The sequence below is a fragment of the Macrobrachium nipponense genome, chromosome 3, assembly GCF_015104395.2.
Source record: "Macrobrachium nipponense isolate FS-2020 chromosome 3, ASM1510439v2, whole genome shotgun sequence".
Taxonomy (NCBI): Eukaryota; Metazoa; Arthropoda; class Malacostraca; order Decapoda; family Palaemonidae; genus Macrobrachium; species Macrobrachium nipponense.
The window spans coordinates 70,403,770-70,421,380 of record NC_087202.1 but is presented as its reverse complement, the minus strand read 5'-3'; the positions used below and the strand labels follow the sequence as shown (position 1 = coordinate 70,421,380).

The 17,611-nt window shown below is 36.6% G+C and overlaps 1 protein-coding gene across 1 annotated transcript in view; it reads left to right on the top strand.

Annotated features, from left to right (window-relative positions):
- The window catches only part of LOC135221802 (tyrosine-protein kinase receptor-like), a 1,041,187-nt gene that overhangs the window by 863,057 nt on the left and 160,519 nt on the right, over nucleotides 1-17,611 (top strand). The window lies entirely within an intron of this gene.

Below are 17,611 nucleotides of genomic sequence, written 5' to 3'. Positions count from 1 at the left end.
CAAGAGGTAGGATGAATTATTGAAGACGGCTTATGAGCTAATGTTTGCCCATTTTTTATATGTATATATTTGCATTCGGCTGCTGCTCGCTCATTTATTATGGATAAATTGTTACATTACTGAGATTGTTATATACCTGATTGGTTGATTTATATCAGCTGGCGCTGAAGTGTTTTCTTACCAAATAGTGAAATGTGCTTCGTGGTAAAGGAAAGTGGAGAAAAGCTTCCCTTGATCTGATTCTCGCATCTTTGGAGAAGTTGAAGCAAATAGGGCTTTTATTAAAGGAAGCAGACTGAGCGATAATACCAAAGGAATTTTTATCGCTCATTGAGCTTGGACGAGTCCCATCGTTAATGCGTGTGATGTGCTCAACTAAATCATAAAAACATATATTTGTGCCATAAAGTTTACATAAACTACGAGTAACCATGCAGCCCTCGTATATTTCTATCACATTCCAACTTGTATGCGTGCGGATAACGCATTTCCCAGGTTCGTAAAATGTAACAACCAAAGGTTAACCTAAATGCCGATAAGCTTAATTCATTTTTGTCCTCCAACCACACACATGGTGTAAGAATTTCATGTTCGTCCCGTTTCTTCTTTTGACGATAAGATTTGAAATTGCGACTCCAAATACGAGGAATTCTGTCTTATTCCCGGTTGCAACAGCATGAAAGAATATTACTCCCACAGCATTCAGCCGTAAGAGAACAAGAAAAGACACAAGAAGAGCTGAATTGAATTTTTATTCCGATTCTGTGAAAATAGCCTTATTACAACAAACAGCTGACCAAAGGAAAACTGAATGATAACTGATAAACTCTCTCTCTCTCTCTCTCTCTCTCTCTCTCTCTCTCTCTCTCTCTCTCTCTCTCTCTCCGTCTTACTCTGTCTCTCTCAATCTCCCTTTCCTGTTAAGATAGTTGCTTCAGTTACATTGCCCAGCATTTTTGACATTTTATAGTTCACAACTTTCCCTCCCTCTCTCTCTCTCTCTCTCTCTCTCTCTCTCTTCATTCCTATCAGGGCTGAACTTGGACTTGAAGGGCATCAGAAGTGTCTCTGTCCGTCCAACCCTGCGATCGAAAAATATGGATTAGATATTTATATCTATAGTTTTTTATTTTTACATGTCACCACCCTACCCCCCCCCCACCCACCCACCCCTTCTTGTCAGGGCTGAACTTAGACTTAAAGGGCGTTGGGAGTGTCACTCTTCATCTCAGTGACCTTGAGAACTATAAATTAGACTTTAAAGAAATAGAGATAAGTGTACAAAAAAGTTACGGTTGTTAAGGAAAATACTCTTCACTCAATGTTCAGAAAGGAGTTTAAAAAAAATCAAGAGTGAAAGGTTTGGACTTGGGACATATGAACTATAACAAGTATCTTTTGCTATTGGTCATAACTGCTTCCGGGTTTATTAGCACAGGTATTCTGATGTAACCTACCTTCATATAACGCAAGACAGCTGTAATGGGGATGATGATCTAAGTGCTTGCAGGAGATTTTCGTGCGTAAATTAGGAAGCTTTCACAAACCCACCTTTTCCAAACTTTGCTCTTATGGGTTTTCTATCGTTCTTCGCTTACCAGAGCAGGAATGGAAGCTATACAAGCCGTGTCCCAATACATCCTGATCCGATAGTTTCCGGATACCAAAATATGATTGTGCATTAGTCCTTTGGGGACACTTTAATTTGTCAGTAAACTTGAAAGGGAGAAAGAGTATCCTGTTATGTAATAAAACATTACCAGTATCTCAGAAAACTTGGACTGTTCAGCACCGTAAAACTGTCAAAGAATGGAAGCTGATGACGGCATAAAATAACTTTACTTAAGAATTCACCTTTTAAGTTATTAGATTCGATTATGAATCCTGGTGAAAATTTGGTAAAAAGTGATCAGTAAGCAATGAAAATCAAAGCCAAAACAGGAAAGATAGATAACTAGTGAGTGGGGATGTATCAAATCACATTTCATTCGTAGCAAATTCTTCATGTTTAATTCAGATTAATTCCCAGAGAGTGAATTTATATGGTAATTTAGCTATGATGTCAGTGTGGAAAACTGAAGGTAAGAGAGAGAGGAGAGGAGCGGGGAACTATTATTCGAGTTGTTTTTCGTACTCACTGGGATTTCTCATAACATGTCTCAAAAATGAGATATTTCATGAAGCTGAAAATGATTTTCAGGGAACTGCTAGTCAGTTTCGTATATTATAGGATAAAATTGAAAAGTTATAGTGACAAGAACTGTAGGGGAAAACACGGTGAACATTTAAGAACACTATACCTGGACTTGGGTTATGTGGACTGAGAGTGATACTGCAACGGTACGAAGTGCTAGTAGCACTATTCCTTAGAGAAATTAAGCAGTTTTCCCATATTTTTAACCATTAACAAAAGTAGTTTTTTTTTCCTGAAAGAATGAGGAGTCCATTTTTCAAACGAAGGGTTAGAATCTAAGGAAAAGCTCTTCACGCATGTGGCCGCGGAGTTCGCCGGCCGATGCCTATTTTGCAGGAAAGATTTTATTAATAAAGCTCAAAGGAGAAACTCGGTAACACCTAGGAACTTCGTCTTTGTTTGTGTTTTTTCTTTTTTTTTTTGGGGGGGGGGCGGGGCTGTTTTTATGCGTGTTCATTCACAACTATCTAAATACTCCTCCAGCGAGATTTGTCTTTTCTCACCACTGGGCACTGACCCTTTTGGAAATATTCTGAATGAGATACCGTAGACCGAGCTTTGGGACGGTTGGTAACATCCCTCGGGGTAGGGATTGGCTGTTCCACTTTCTGGGCCGTAGGCCGATCCAACCCTTATTGATACAGCAAGAATTTTTAGTGGTTTCGTCGGGACTTCCTACCTTGACCTTCTCTTACATTACTTTATTTTTATATTGTGGGTACATTAGTAAATTGTAAATCATTTTCTTGGCTCCTGGACCACATAGCGCCCATTTGCGCCTATTTCATCTCGCACGTCACTCTCGCTTTTGTGTCTCGCTACTTTCCAGTAGGTTGTCTTTCCGTAGTCTCCTGGAACTTCCCTATGGTATTCTTCATTTGCATGACCAGCGGTGGTATTCTTGATCATTGCAACCTTCAGGACTTTATGGAATGTTTGTAATAACTGTTTCGATATATTTTAAACATTTGCAAAACTTACAAAGTCAAATAAAAAAAAATGAATTTTAGTAGGGCAAAGCAAACAATTAACTTGATTGATTTATGGCTACTAAACTGGGCAAACGATATAAAGAACGGGTTATATAGTAGTGCAAAAAAAAGGCAAGGAACTGTTTTCATTGTAGACTGAAAAGAAGGTTAGAGAGGTTTAGGAGTGGTTAAAGCCCTGGTATGAAATTATAACGCAAAATTATTGTTAATGTGTCAGGATGGTATGTCATGGAGATGAGAAGTTTTGTGAGAAAGAAAGGGTCCTTTGCAGTACCGCCCAAACCGGAAAGTGAAAGCGAAGAAAGGATCAAAATCGCTACGTAATGAATCATATACACTCCTAATAAATTTTTATATTAGAAAGGAGAAAGGTGGGAATCTCTGCGGGGGCCAATGTTTTAGGAAAAATGAGCAGCCTGCCGAGAGATTAATAGTAAAATATTTGAAAAAGACGCAGTAGCTGGAAACTGGCGACGAAGAAAATAGTGCTAAAGGCAAGAAGGCAAGGCTGCTGAAGTTTGAAAAGAAATTCGACGACTAAACCTGCTTATTTCTCTCTGGGACGTTCCAATTAATAAACAGAGAAAATCACTATACATGAGATTTAATAGTTTTGTAAACTATATATATATATAGTATATATATATATATATATATATATAATATATATGTGTGTGTGTGTGTGTGTGTGTGTGTGTTGTGTGTGTCTGTGTATATACATATACATATATATATATATATATATATATATATATATATATATATAGATATATATATATAGAGAGAGAGAGAGAGAGGAGAGAGAGAGAGAGAGAGAGAGAGAGAGAGAGAGAGAGAGCATTGTCGTTTCCCTTAAGAGGAGGTGGCTCCAGAGAAATGACAAGACGACAGTCACTGCCATCTTTATTCTCTGACTGCTGAATCGTGGATGAACCTACCGTGCTGGAAAATGAGTAGATGGCCATGGAAAAAAGACAAATGTCATCCGTACCCAAGAGACTATAACATGCATGGTGGAGGGCGTGAACTAAGAAGCCTCAACCCAGAATACGTACTTGCTGAAACTTGGAAGGGTATCATCCACTGGAGCCACCTTCACAGAGGTGAAAACGATTATATATTTGTATAGAAAGTACTCATTTTTTCAGAAACTGCGGTCTCTGATATATAGTACTTTCTTTTTATATTTTGGCGTTTTTATGGGCTCCTTTTATTAGATGGCATTCTGTTGTAACAACATTTTTACCAGTCATATATATATATATATATATATATATATATATATATATATATATATATATATATATATAGAGAGAGAGAGAGAAGAGAGAGAGAGAGAGAGAGAGACGAAGCCAGCGAGGCACTGGATGGTTGGAATGATGCAAGATTCCTTAAAGAATTATCCCAATATCCATGTTTCAAGCATCAAGAAATTTAGATTTTTCCTTGATGATAAGACGATTTGGAGATTATGATCATCATGTTCAATTTTGATAAACACCCTCATATTTGCATAGAAATGTCTATTTAAAGGTGAGGTCTAAAATTCGCTTTTAAATAGCATACGGTTTTATTCAATGGTAAATGAAAACACACGTATTAAGATCTGCCAGTTGTCTTATTTATTACAAAGGATATTATTTATGCAACTAATAAATATTGCAGTCTCCAGGATTGAATTTATGACTGTGTGAAATAGTAAACTTTTTTAAAAAGCAATATTCTCCTCTATTTGTTGTGGAACTGCTCATTGTGGAGACAACCCTGAACTGTTAATTGGATCATTTGATTGAATATGTTGCCGGCAAACTTGAAGCCAGTGTTGTGTTGTACATGGGATTCCCATCAGATAATGAAATCAATTTTGTAGGTCCCTGTGGCGCTGTGATGAGCAAAGGAAAGGAGAATCTCATTAGAGGTTACATTTGTATAATTCGCCCTTACTGGCCTCATGATTGTCTCCTAAGTTGCTAAGCTGTACAATCGTAGTATTTTAGTACTTTAGCTACTTCTTGTGAGCTCTTCCATTCTTCTTCTGTTTGTGCATCAACCAAGCATTCAGCCTTATATATTTCCTTTCCCTTCACATCTTAGCCGCTTCGGTTTTTTCTTACTTAACATCCACGTGCCGATTTTTCAGACTTCGGTCTTATGAGCACGTAAGCTAGGATGCCATAATTTGTTCTGTAAAGTTTTCTGATATTTTGTACTTTTAAATTGAAACTTCTTCCAGCATTCTGGAAATTGACGTAACTTCAGACGTGACTTTTAAGGTCTTAATGTTTCTGTTGATAAATTGCCTTTAAGAAAATAAGGTCTTTTTTTAAGGTCATAAGTCCTTCTCTCTCTCTCTCTCTCTCTCTCTCTCTCTCTCTCTCTCTTCTCTCTCTCTCTCTCGAATATTTTTATAGCTTCGTTGCCCTCATGATATCTTCTGTATCGACAGGATTGAATCGAAGCCATTTTTTTTTTTTTTTTATTGTTGATGGACCTTTACTTGCTTCATGAAAACTTTCCCTACGCTGCTGAATGGCTTCATTTCCCCTCATTGTATGGTTGTTTCATCAACCTCAAGGAAAGATTTGCCTCTTTAGACAGCGTTGTAACACCCGTTTGGGTATCTGTTCCCCGAATATACCCTGTGGAAATCGGTAACCTTTGCATTGCACCCCCTGGTGACTATTTCTGTTCCATTCTTGTTATATACTCAATGCCAAGTGTTGAAACTGTTCATAGCATCGTTGTCCTGGGCCCTTAACCGTTCACCGTATATGAGGGAGGTTTGTTGGCTTTTATTTGACATATATAAGCCCTACTGTTTCCAGCCTGTTTCTCTTGTAGTCTTTTAGGCAAGGTTAGGCAATGAAACTGAGTTACCCATCTCATAAGCCTCCCATTAAAAAAAATACATTGTTTTCTAATACGATCCTGTGACAATTCTTTCTGAAAACCTCATCTCTCTCTCTCTCTCTCTCTCTCTCTCTCTCTCTCTCAGGGGAAGTACCTGATTGTTCAAGCCTAAACTAAAGCGCGTGTATGCTTTAGTAAGGTTTTTAGGGTTATTTTTTCCAAGTTCCTGTACGTGTTTTTGTCGAATATGTGCGTTTTGTGTACAAGGTTAAGAATGTCGTAAGTACATTTCGTCCTCTGTACAGTTATGTATTAATACAATATTCCACAAAAGTGTGAATATCTGCGCAAGCTGCTTCTATCAATTACGAGGGCTTCATAGGCATCCGATAGCTCTTCCAGAGAGGGAAAAAAAATCAGCGTTGCGAGGCGAACTCTGCACTTCCGAACTTGATTGAAGTTGTTAATTACCAATTAGGGGAAACTGTGGTTTGAGAGCCTCAAAGACTTGGAAATTATCGTAGTTAAAACACTTTGCGGGGTTTTTTTTATCTGAACGGAAAGAATTTGCTGAAGGAAACCCGACTTCAAACTTGCATTAACAGCATCGCTGTGGCGACATGTAAGCTTTTCATATTCACTTTGCTGAAACTTCGATATTCGTTCGCAGATGCTTCATATTCCGTGCTTTCCTTGTAGTTTTGATGGCATTAAAGGTAGGAACCGAAATGAACATTTAAAAGAAAAATGGAAACGTAATAGACATAACTAAAGTGGAAAGCAAAGATTTAAAACCAGACGTCACTACACCCGTTCAGACGACATCCTTCAAGTTTTACCTACGTCAGGAATCTTTTCAATCGCGCCCTTCCCAAGTGTATCCAAACGGTAAACTGTCTCCTTCCAAGTCCTGTCACCTGTCAGATTACCCAGAAATTTGACGTTAAGAGAGACAGTTGTCTCCCGAGACAGAATCCCGAAGGCTGGACACTCCTCTGATGTTGCCCCATTTGACAGTGACTGACTCAAATGTCTCTTGATGAAGAGTTCCTCGTAGCAAATCAGATATGATGATGCCTGCTTAGGGTTCTGCGTTTGTATGTGGTTTGGTGGGTGTTGGTGCACGTATTTTGAAGCACTTTGAAAATGACCTTAACACGGTGTTTATTAAAGTTGTAATTTGTTTCATTTTTACTTTTTATTCTGACAGTGGCGGTGATTTAGTGTATATTTAGTAGCTCTGTTAATTATTCCGTTACTTATGTTATTTAAAACCTGATCGAATCCATTCAAGGAAAATAACCTTTGACCTTTAATGGGAGTTGAATCTTAAAACTATCTCGCACCTCTTCTTCAGTATAAAATCACACTTCGGTGAGTCTCAAGGTATTTATAGGACGCTCCTCTATTGAGTTACACAAACTGTTTTCGAAAGAGTATAAGAATATTCTATTAAAGTATCTAATTTTCAGACTCGTGTTAAAAAAAAAAAAAAAAAAAAAGTACTCCCTTATGGGAAAATAGCGACGCCCAATAATCTCACTTCTCTTATGAAAATATCATATTACCTCCCTACTCCAGTGGGAACGTAAGCCGTTGCCCCCACGTGTCTACCCGATTGATTATTGGCAGAAGAATTTTTCTTTATTCACTTTTATAGGTGTTCACTCCCGGCGGAATGATGGAGATGGGCCCTCGGAAGAAATTTAATTTGCTTCTGTTATTTTGTTTGTTTTTGTGTGCGCGCGTGCGTTTTTTTTCCCTACTCGATTCACGAACTATTTATTTATTTTACCCGCTTATAATTTCGTGTGAGAGGAGCGGGAAAAAAAATTTTTCCCCTGAAAGACATTTTCCCTGAGGCTTGTTGGGCGGCCGAATGTTTGCTTTTCTTTTCTTTTTCTTTTTTTCTTGTGTGGCCGCCTTTATATGAAGCAATATTTTTCAGCTGAGGGGGTCCTGCTCTCCCCTTTTGGAAGGTAACGGCTTTGGAAGATTAAAGAACGTTGACCCTAAGTGGTTGGAAAAATGGCAGATGGCCCTGGTCCCGTTCTGTACCCTGCCACTATACTCATTTTCACTCGTTCCCTTCCTGCTATCTAATCTAGTAAACCTCTGTCACTGGCCTGTCATATTCGACAAGTCTAGTGGGTTTTTTTATGACAGAAATTAAAACATCGGCCGCTTTGTTCAAGAAATCAAAGTGGGATTTTTCCTTAAGGCTCTTATTTCTTGTTGGTGTTTTGCCAATTATGGCATTTACGTAACTATATAAATTCGTCTCTCTCTCTCTCTCTCTCTCTCTCTCTCTCTCTCTCTCTCTCTCTCTCTCTCTCTCTCTCTCTCTTTGTATGTCTATGATATATATATAATACACACACACATAAAGAGAGACAGACAGACAGACAGAGAGTTTATACTATAGTTATGAAAATGCCATAAATTGCAAAACACCAACAAGAAATAGAGCCTTACTGGAAAATCCCCCTTTGATTTCCTGAACAAAGCGGCTGATGTTTTAATTTCTATATCATAAAAAAGCCACTAAATTTGTCGAGTATGACAGGCCAGTGACAGAGGTTTACCAGATTAGATAGCAGGAAGGGAACGAGTGAAAATGAGTATAATGTCACGGAGGCAAATGTGACTTTAGAACCTTTCTTTATTTGTTATGTAAGACGGTATCGATATGTTTTATGAATGACAGAGAAGTTTGCTTGTCTGATAGTAAATGCTTGATGATCAACAACCCCAGTTTCACGTAATGACGAATAAAGGTAATATGATCGTGTTGTGAGAACCCACGCACTATTGCTAGTAATGAGATTAAGGTTACTGTGGGTTGTCGTCCAAAATTTATATTTTAGTTTTGAATACAGAGATGTAGTCAATTGTAAGAGAAAGAACCATATTGCGAGGGACAGGGAAAACCGGTTTACCAAAGTTGGACTGACGAAATGTTTTGTTATAGCAGTATAAGATTTAAAGCATTTTTACTGACTTAAAAAAGAAAAGTTCACTACAAGATTATGGTGCCATAATGCTTGAAAGTGTCACCTGCTTGCTTAAGCAGTCTTCAGCAGTCACGGTTGATATATCGAATTTAATATTTTTGATTTTATTTAATTATTTTTTGTAAAAGTCGATGCCCTTACGGTTAAACTGAATTAGCTCTTGAAAATTCACTATTATTGCTAACCAGTTTCGCTGGACCCTTGAGCACCATTTAATTATAATGCAGAAAAGCTACTAGGAACTTAAGTTTTTCATTCCACTGGGACTGCCCTTTCAAAGTTGGACGTTAAAAAATATACATTTTCCAATGAAGGTTCTGTTAGTTAAAAACTACGGACGGCTCTTTAAAAAAATGTTGAGATAGCACAGCATTTTTCATGTCATCAATTAGTCATGAATACGCTTGTCTATCTATTTTTGATTGTGCTATCCATCTTTAGGCTTCCTGAACTTTTTTTTTCTTATACTTTGCAGACCGATAGTAAATGATTTCAATGAAATCAAACAGTCGTTTCCCACGGTGTCATGGGCTACCTCTTTCCTCCAGGCACAAAATTTATCCAGAAAGGAATAGTAAAAGGATTGAATCATTTCGATAAAATGAACTAAAAGACTTTCAAGATGACGTCAGTACGTCCTTCGATTCGTAATGAAATAAAAATCAAAAGTTTTATATAGCCCGTTTAAAAAGCTTACTAACGCTGCAGCTAGATTTAAATCATTCTGAACTAGTATGACAATTCTGGGCTTTCATCACCTGAGCATTTGTCATTTTCATGAATGAAATGAAACTCTTCCCGGCGTCAGATGTCTCTGTTACATATTTCTCGACCACTGGTATTGTAGCAGATAACAAAGCCTGATCATATCTGCTCTATGTGTTTGTCATATTAAACAAAGCAATGTGTTTTTACCCATAAACATTCTTTTGGGTATGTTTGCGATAGATACTATACACACACTTTTCCTCTTTTTTAAAAGGAGAGGAGTTTTGGAATCCATCATGATTCCCCTTCATTCACACTACGGAGGTTATGAAATTAGTGGGACACAGAATACGAGGTGCAGAGCGAACGTTTAGAATGAAATTTGTTTCGGCTGCATCGCTGATTATAACAGGTTATTGGTGATGGGAAAAAATATAGATGGGAATTATATCGGTAACCTTTTCACTTTTGCTCTTTGATAATAGAGGATAAAATGCATTATACTCATATTCTGAACAAAGGCCACTATCACACGGTTACAGGCAAAATTACATCTACATATTGGCATTAATTCATGACGAAATGCGTTTTGCTTCGGGGCTTGTGTTGATATGTGGAATTCACTGGTCTTTGTTTGGTATTCAATGCAATATGCGAGGAAGACCGTTCGTTACATGTGTTTGCGTCTGTTGTGCATGTATTGGGGGCCTTTCAGCCTCAGCCTTGCAAGCACACCACTTTAAGGCGGAGACGTTGGACGCTCTCTCTCTCTCTCTCTCTCTCTCTCTCTCTCTCTCTCATCTCTCTCTCTCTCTCTCTGCACTTCAGCTCAAGTATGCGCGCGTCCTCATATTCATTAATGTGAGTGTTGATATATTTATATATATATATATATATATATATATATATATATATATATATATATATATACTATATATATATATATATATACTTAGACGGAGCTGCAGCTCTAGGTACATCTCATCAGGGGAACACATAGGAAAAGGCATCGTACTCAGGTACATTTATTTCGCCGACGTTTCACGACTCATAGTCGCATCCTCAAGGCTATATTATAATTAAAGATAAACACACGATCATTAAAACTACGCACTGCATAATTCATAAAAATTACGCAATATTTAAAAATTCAATGAACATCAACATCAGAATGTAGAACATTTAAAAATGTATGAATCTCTTAAATCAGAAAAACATACTAATCGCTAAAATTAAGTAGAGTACAGTTACATTAAAATTATTTAAAAATTACAGAAAAAAAAACATAAAAAAATTATGATATGTCAGTAAAAAATTAAAAATAAATAAATAACACTAAAACAGTAAGGCTATTTACTTTATCCTCGCAAAGGACGGGCAGTGACAGAGAATTTTTAGAAAATATAAACAAGCACTCTAGGCGATGAACAACTGAACAGAGGAGGATTGCGTATTTAAGGACGGAACTATCTTTTTTATCATAATGGATTCCAAGGTTGTTAGGTCGTTTTCGTTTTGTGTTTGGCCTATAATAGCAAAATCCTTATCCTTAATATATGTTTTACATGATTTAGAGTGGTTCCTGATATTTGACTGTTAAGGGTTTGTTAATCTGCTGCCCGTTCTAAAACTTAAGCCCCTGTGAGAATCTATTCTCACTTTTAGTAACCTCTTCGTACAACCCACATAAGTCCCGTGATCACATCTCGGGCACGTATATTTATATACAACATTAGATTTTAGAAGAGGACTAAGGCGGCCTTTCGATTTGAACAGGGATCCGATAGTTAATGGATTTTTTGGGACGATTTTAAGGTTCAGTGCCGGGAATTCCTTTAGAATAATTGCCAGGAACTTTTTTCTGAAGAGTTTGTCATGAAGAAAAGGGAAGCTAGCAAACATTTTTAATTTTGGTACTGTCAAAACCGTTGGCCCCTCCATGAATCGGGGATCAAGCATCTTCTTAAGCATTTTAAACAAAAGTTTGTCTGGGAAGCAGTTATTTTTACTTACAAAACCGGAGAAATCAAACTAACTATTAGAAAGGCGATAATGGAAAATACACCCATAACCTTACCCCAGCTCTTAAACATTTAAAGCTCATTCGTCGTCTAGGGTGTCCAAGTCAACCTTTTTTTGTACTGAGATTTTTTCTTTCATGTTTGCTGTGTATACAAGACCTCTGAAGCTTTCCGTTTTCTTCATCACACTGTTTCATGTTTCCTTACATTCTGAAGTTCGTCGCAACTATCTCAACAGTTTAATAGTGTCCTGTATGAAGGAGGAGTTCGAGATTGGCTAGTGACTAGTACTTTTCACTGTTGTTTAACAGACGATGATGATATGTAGAAAAATGGAACAATTGATATCCAGATTTTCTCTCATTCATTTGACTCCACAAGGAAGTGCTGATTGATAAGGTAGTCTCTCGTTAACCTGTATAACAATGTATGTCCAAATATTTTTCCAATCGTTTTTTTAGCTGTAGGATTATCACTCGTGTTTCAGTTCAATATTCTTCCCAGAGAACCAGTAGACTTTGCAGACCTTCTCACAGTGTGTGGCATCCAAAGAAGATGGTAACGTTTACTTTTAGGAATTTCAGATTCCCGAGAAGCACACACACATACACTATATATATATATGCATACATACTTACAGATATACACACACATTTATATATATACATATGTGTGTATGTGTTTGTTGCACCCTCGCCTCTTCTTCAACGGTTGGTTTGAGTCATCAGTGTTTAAAAAATGCGGGTGAGAATATTACCACGTACAGAAAGCCGAGGAATAGTTTTGTTTATTGTTCCTCTTATCTACTCGAAATGGAGCGATATCTGCTTTCCCTTTTACTCACTTAAGTAACTGTCCAGAACACATTCCCTTCCGAACCCTACCTTTGAAATATATTTATTTTGATTAATCCCGGCCAGTCTTTGTCAATTCTACTTTTTTATGTTATTTAATAATCCAAGGAAATCACATCTTGCGATAGAGGCTATGTAGAATCATTATTCTGACAGAGCATCTTGTTCCAGAAGTGTAATGTTTTATTTACCGTGCTTCTTGGACCCCTGAATAACAAAATGGCGCCAGAACATCGAATCTAATACCGAAACTTTCATTCAGTTCTAAATATTTTCATTGAGGGGCGCTGACAGAATCATTTCGAAGATTCGTAAAGCGCAACAAAAATGCGGTTGCAATAATCACTTATTGAACAGATTGTCATCGGTGGCAGAGAAACGTCATTAGCGAGGACAGCATTTTTCGCTGCGACGATCGCTTTTTATTTGCCGAGCGGTGTAAACAACCATCTGGCGTTAATAGTAATGTAATATTAAAGTTGATGTTGGTTTTAATCCAATCGATGACTAAGTTGTCATGGCAGCTAATGACAGCGAATGTGATGGGAGTGACACAAAAGGTGGGCCTCGGTTTGATGCAAATGCACCTTTTGGCATTATTAGTATGATAATGTTTGCCGCTATGCGGATGAGCGAACGACTATTTTTAAGCATTAAACTAAAGTGAGGAATCGTTGAGAATCTGGAGCTTGGGCTTTGTGGATGTACACATTGCATGCAGGCACAGGGACGTCATCTTTAAGTGATGGTTATTCACAAGAACTATGGAACTTGGTTAAGGAAGAGAGATCGATGCTTGCAACCCCTAGCGAGTGTCCCCTCGGCCTTTTTCTTTCAACCTTTTTTCAGTCATGAAGTTGGTTTTCTCTTTATACCTATTTTCTTGGTTTAGTAAAGGGCAGAGGTTTCTTGTTCTTCTTTCTCTTCTTTCTACAGGTCAGTATTAATGCTGGAACTGTTGGAGATAAACGTGAAAACATCGTTGGCAACTACTGTAATCCAAATAGCTTGACATTTATTTACTGCTTTTAGGTTATTTGAGAACAGGTTGGTCGATCATTATATTATGTACCTGAGAGTGTGTTTGGGACCTAACCTGTGATGCAGGTTTGCGGGGTGGACTGTTCAAGTACGAAAGGTCATAATTCCTTTGATTATTCATTTAGCTCTGCTACTTGAATAGGATGGTTTGTTTAGCATAGGTTAGTCAGTATTTATTTTAGCTTTCTTTCGTATTAGAGAAATGAAAAATTACAACGAGAGTATTTTTTTTTTTTTTTTTTTTTTTTTTTTTTTTTTTTTGGGTGCCTGGGTGAAAGAATAGTTTCGTTCATAAATCTGCTTCAACATCTTATGAGACCCCTAAGTTTGTTTGGATGTAAAGTAAATAACAGGAGATTTGTTGAAATCTTAGCGGTCGTAAGGGACAATAATGGATTCCAAGTGATCTTAGACAAGTGTAGAGCTACGAAAGCCTAAAGAAGAAAAGATACTCAAAGTTATATGTTGTTTGAAATGTATTTTACTCTTAGTTTGTCTTATAAGGTTACAAGCAGTTAAAGCATAAAATTTTAGGACGTGGATTATATGGTAATGAGGTTTATTTTTCTTTTCTGTTCTTAGACAGGAGGCATGAAATTTAACGAGAAAAGAAATTTACAAAGTTTTAGATAAGGTAGTGAAAAGTTTTCTTATAATATCTCTCTCTCTCTCTCATCTCTCTCTCTCTCTCTCTATCTCTCTCTCTCTCTCTCTCTCTCTCTCTCTCTTCGTTATAAAGATAGTAGATAATATATATACATACATATAGAATATATATATATATAGATATAATATATATATATATATATATGTGTGTGTGTGTGTGTGTGTGTGTGTATGTATATAATGTGTTCTTGTATGTGGATTTGTATATCGCAAATAAGCCCTTTCCAATGAGACCCAGCTGTATAAGCATTCATTTTGAAGTTGTAATAAATATTCTAAGGTTTATCGGGAATGTTTAAGATATCTCCTATCAGCAAAGCTGACATTGAAAAGTAATAGGTAATTACTTGAGCAGACCTTGATGAGGTGTACTTCAACAGTTTAAAAATCCACATCGAAAATGTCCACATTCTGCGTACGTGTTTGGTTTGGGTTGAATCCATTCTACTCCGCTGGTGCGGAGTAGAAACTTCTCTTAACAACCCTTCTCCGAGCTGTTTACAGAAAAATAAACTTTCACTGAAACGTTATTATTATGGTGTTGGCTTTAGTTCTGTTGGAGTTCATGATTTTTTTTATGTTTTTTTTTGTTTCATATCCCAGATTTGTTGAACATCCATTCTATCATACTAGCTAGCACCAGTGATGATTGTTTTACTTGCATTTTTTTTTTTTTTTTTTTTTTTTTTTTTTTTTTTTTTTTTTTTTTTTTTTTTTTTTTTTTTTTTTTTTTTTTTTTTTGCCACTACAGTTTTGAGAGACGCTAGTATCCAATGCACCCGGCAATAACTGTACATAGAATGAACTCATGAACTTTTATATGATCAGAAAGAGATCAGAGACTTATCGTCTGGTAGGAAGTGTTGATTAAAATCAACACTTCGTAGAAGATGAATAAAGGTTATACATTTTTTTTTATAAACGACAGGGTTATACATATCTGCAATATTAATTTTTAGTTCTCTTGAAACACTTAGGGTTACAATTTTTTTTAGTGATATCTGTTGTCCATACTAAACTAACGAATGAAACATTTTCATACTAATACGTTAAATAAAGTGCACCGAGTTTTTCCCGATAGAGTTATTTTTGCTCTCTGTTAAGCTAAATAAAAAGGAGCATTTTTATGCTTTTAGTTCACAAATATATTATGTAAGGTTCATTTGCAACAGAATAATATTTTTACTTCTTTTTCCAACGGATAATCTACTTAATAGAGATGTTTTATGAATGCTTCCATTACCCACGTGTATCATCGTGTCTATACTGTTCACCTGAGAAAAAAATGAAAGGCCCACTTTTAAATAAAAAAAATAATAATGTATTTCACAAAATTGTTTCTCTGTCTTTGAAAAGGAACCTTTCCATCAGTCCTTTTCAATTTCTGTACGTCATTCTTTTTCTGGGGATATCACACTTTGTCTTCTTTCTCTTCCTGCCGATTCAGGTATCTATTTATTTCTTTGTTTTGTTACGTAAATACATCATTAGAATGTAGGTATTGTGTTTTATCCATTCATAAATTTGGTTACTTATCTGCCAGCTTTACTCTTTCATGAATAGTTTTGTTCATATTCCATTTCAGATTGTTATTTCATACTATACCACTCTATTATTTCCTTGATAAATGTGAGGTACTTGAGAGAAAAACTAGTCTCTTTAAAAGGCCTCATTAGGTACTGTAGTCAGTGCCCTTTTGTATTCGTGTTGACGTCTCACTTTCAATACAGGACGTCAAGACTGTCATTTACCTTTCAGAAAGTATTTTTGCGCTAGAAGAGTTCAACTGATGTCGAGTAACAAAGAATATTTTGCTTGTCACTGTGATCTTTGTTCTTTTGTATTCTTTTGCTTTGATTATAGAACAAACTGCTTTTACACTCAGCGTTGCTGAAGAAGTTATCTTTTTACCTTCCAAACGTTAAACCCTTCCCAACCCAACTACTTCTACCGCTCTCGTTAAAAATTTTCGGTCTCTCCAGGAAGCCCCTGCCTGCTTTAAATGGAGCAGGAGCTTCTGAATTTAAGCCGCTTACTCGCATTCAAAGGGAATGACTTCCTCTATAATTTAATATACATTTACTCCGGCCTGACAATTCATTTTGTCTTTTGCGATTCTCGCTCTCACTTCAGTTTGTAGAGGTAAAACTCAGGAAAAAGGAGCATTCGAAGCTTCCCCTGACTCCTCTTCATTTTTTTTACCTGAGACATGATGGTATATTTACAATATTATCTCTCTCTCTCTCTCTCTCTCTCTCTCTCTCTCTCTCTCTCTCTCTCTCCTTATTTCTGGTTTTTCATAATGTATCCTTTTTACCAATAAGCGAAATAATGGGAAAACCACTCGGTATCGTTTTTTTTTTTTTTTTTTTTTCCGAGGACAGTTTCATAGTGTAGGCAGAGCGCCACGTCTGAACCCTGGCTCTGCTACTTGTCCGTGATTGCATCCAGTGACGTATTCAGGCAACCGTAGCCTGCGCTTCCATTCTAACATTATTCACCAGCTCAGTGGAGTATATTTCCAATCGTATTATGAGAATATTGCAACATCAGTTCCCAAGTCACAAAATCGCATTCATTCTTCCAGCGCCGCGCTGACAGTTTGGCATTCAATGCCTGAAGTGAATGCTCTCTCTCTCTCTCTCTCTCTCTCTCTCTCTCTCTCTCTCTCTCTCTCTCTCTCTCTCTCGTTGTATGGATATCTTTTTTTTATGGGCGCCGTTATTCCGTCAGTACGGTCAGGTTTAAATTTTACACTGCACTTTTATGTTGTAAACAGTATGGTGACCGAACCAGCTGTTGATCCCCAGTTGTTCATTGAAGAGGAGTCTACAATAAATGGCGGATATGTCAGAGTGAAAGGGACATTTTGATGATAATTACTCCTAATTACTTGATATAATATAATGTTTGCATAATAATACCATATTGTATATTATAATAATTAGTTTTGCATAATTTCGATGATAATTACCATATTGTATATAATATGGTAATTTATGATAATTACCATATTGTATATAATAATAGTTTGCATAATTTCTTGCCTTTATGAAATGAGGTCGCGGATTCTTCAAATAAAATTTTATGTCACCTCATAGACCGGAAAGAGAAGAACCAAGAAGATGTTTTTTAATCTGAAGTTCATTATAAGTTATGTTTTTTTTTTTTTTTTTTTTTTTTGTTAACTTATAAAAGTAGCTAGAGAGCAAACAGGTAAATAAAGATATATAGTCAGTGCTTGGTGCAAATACATGAGTTTCCTTACACT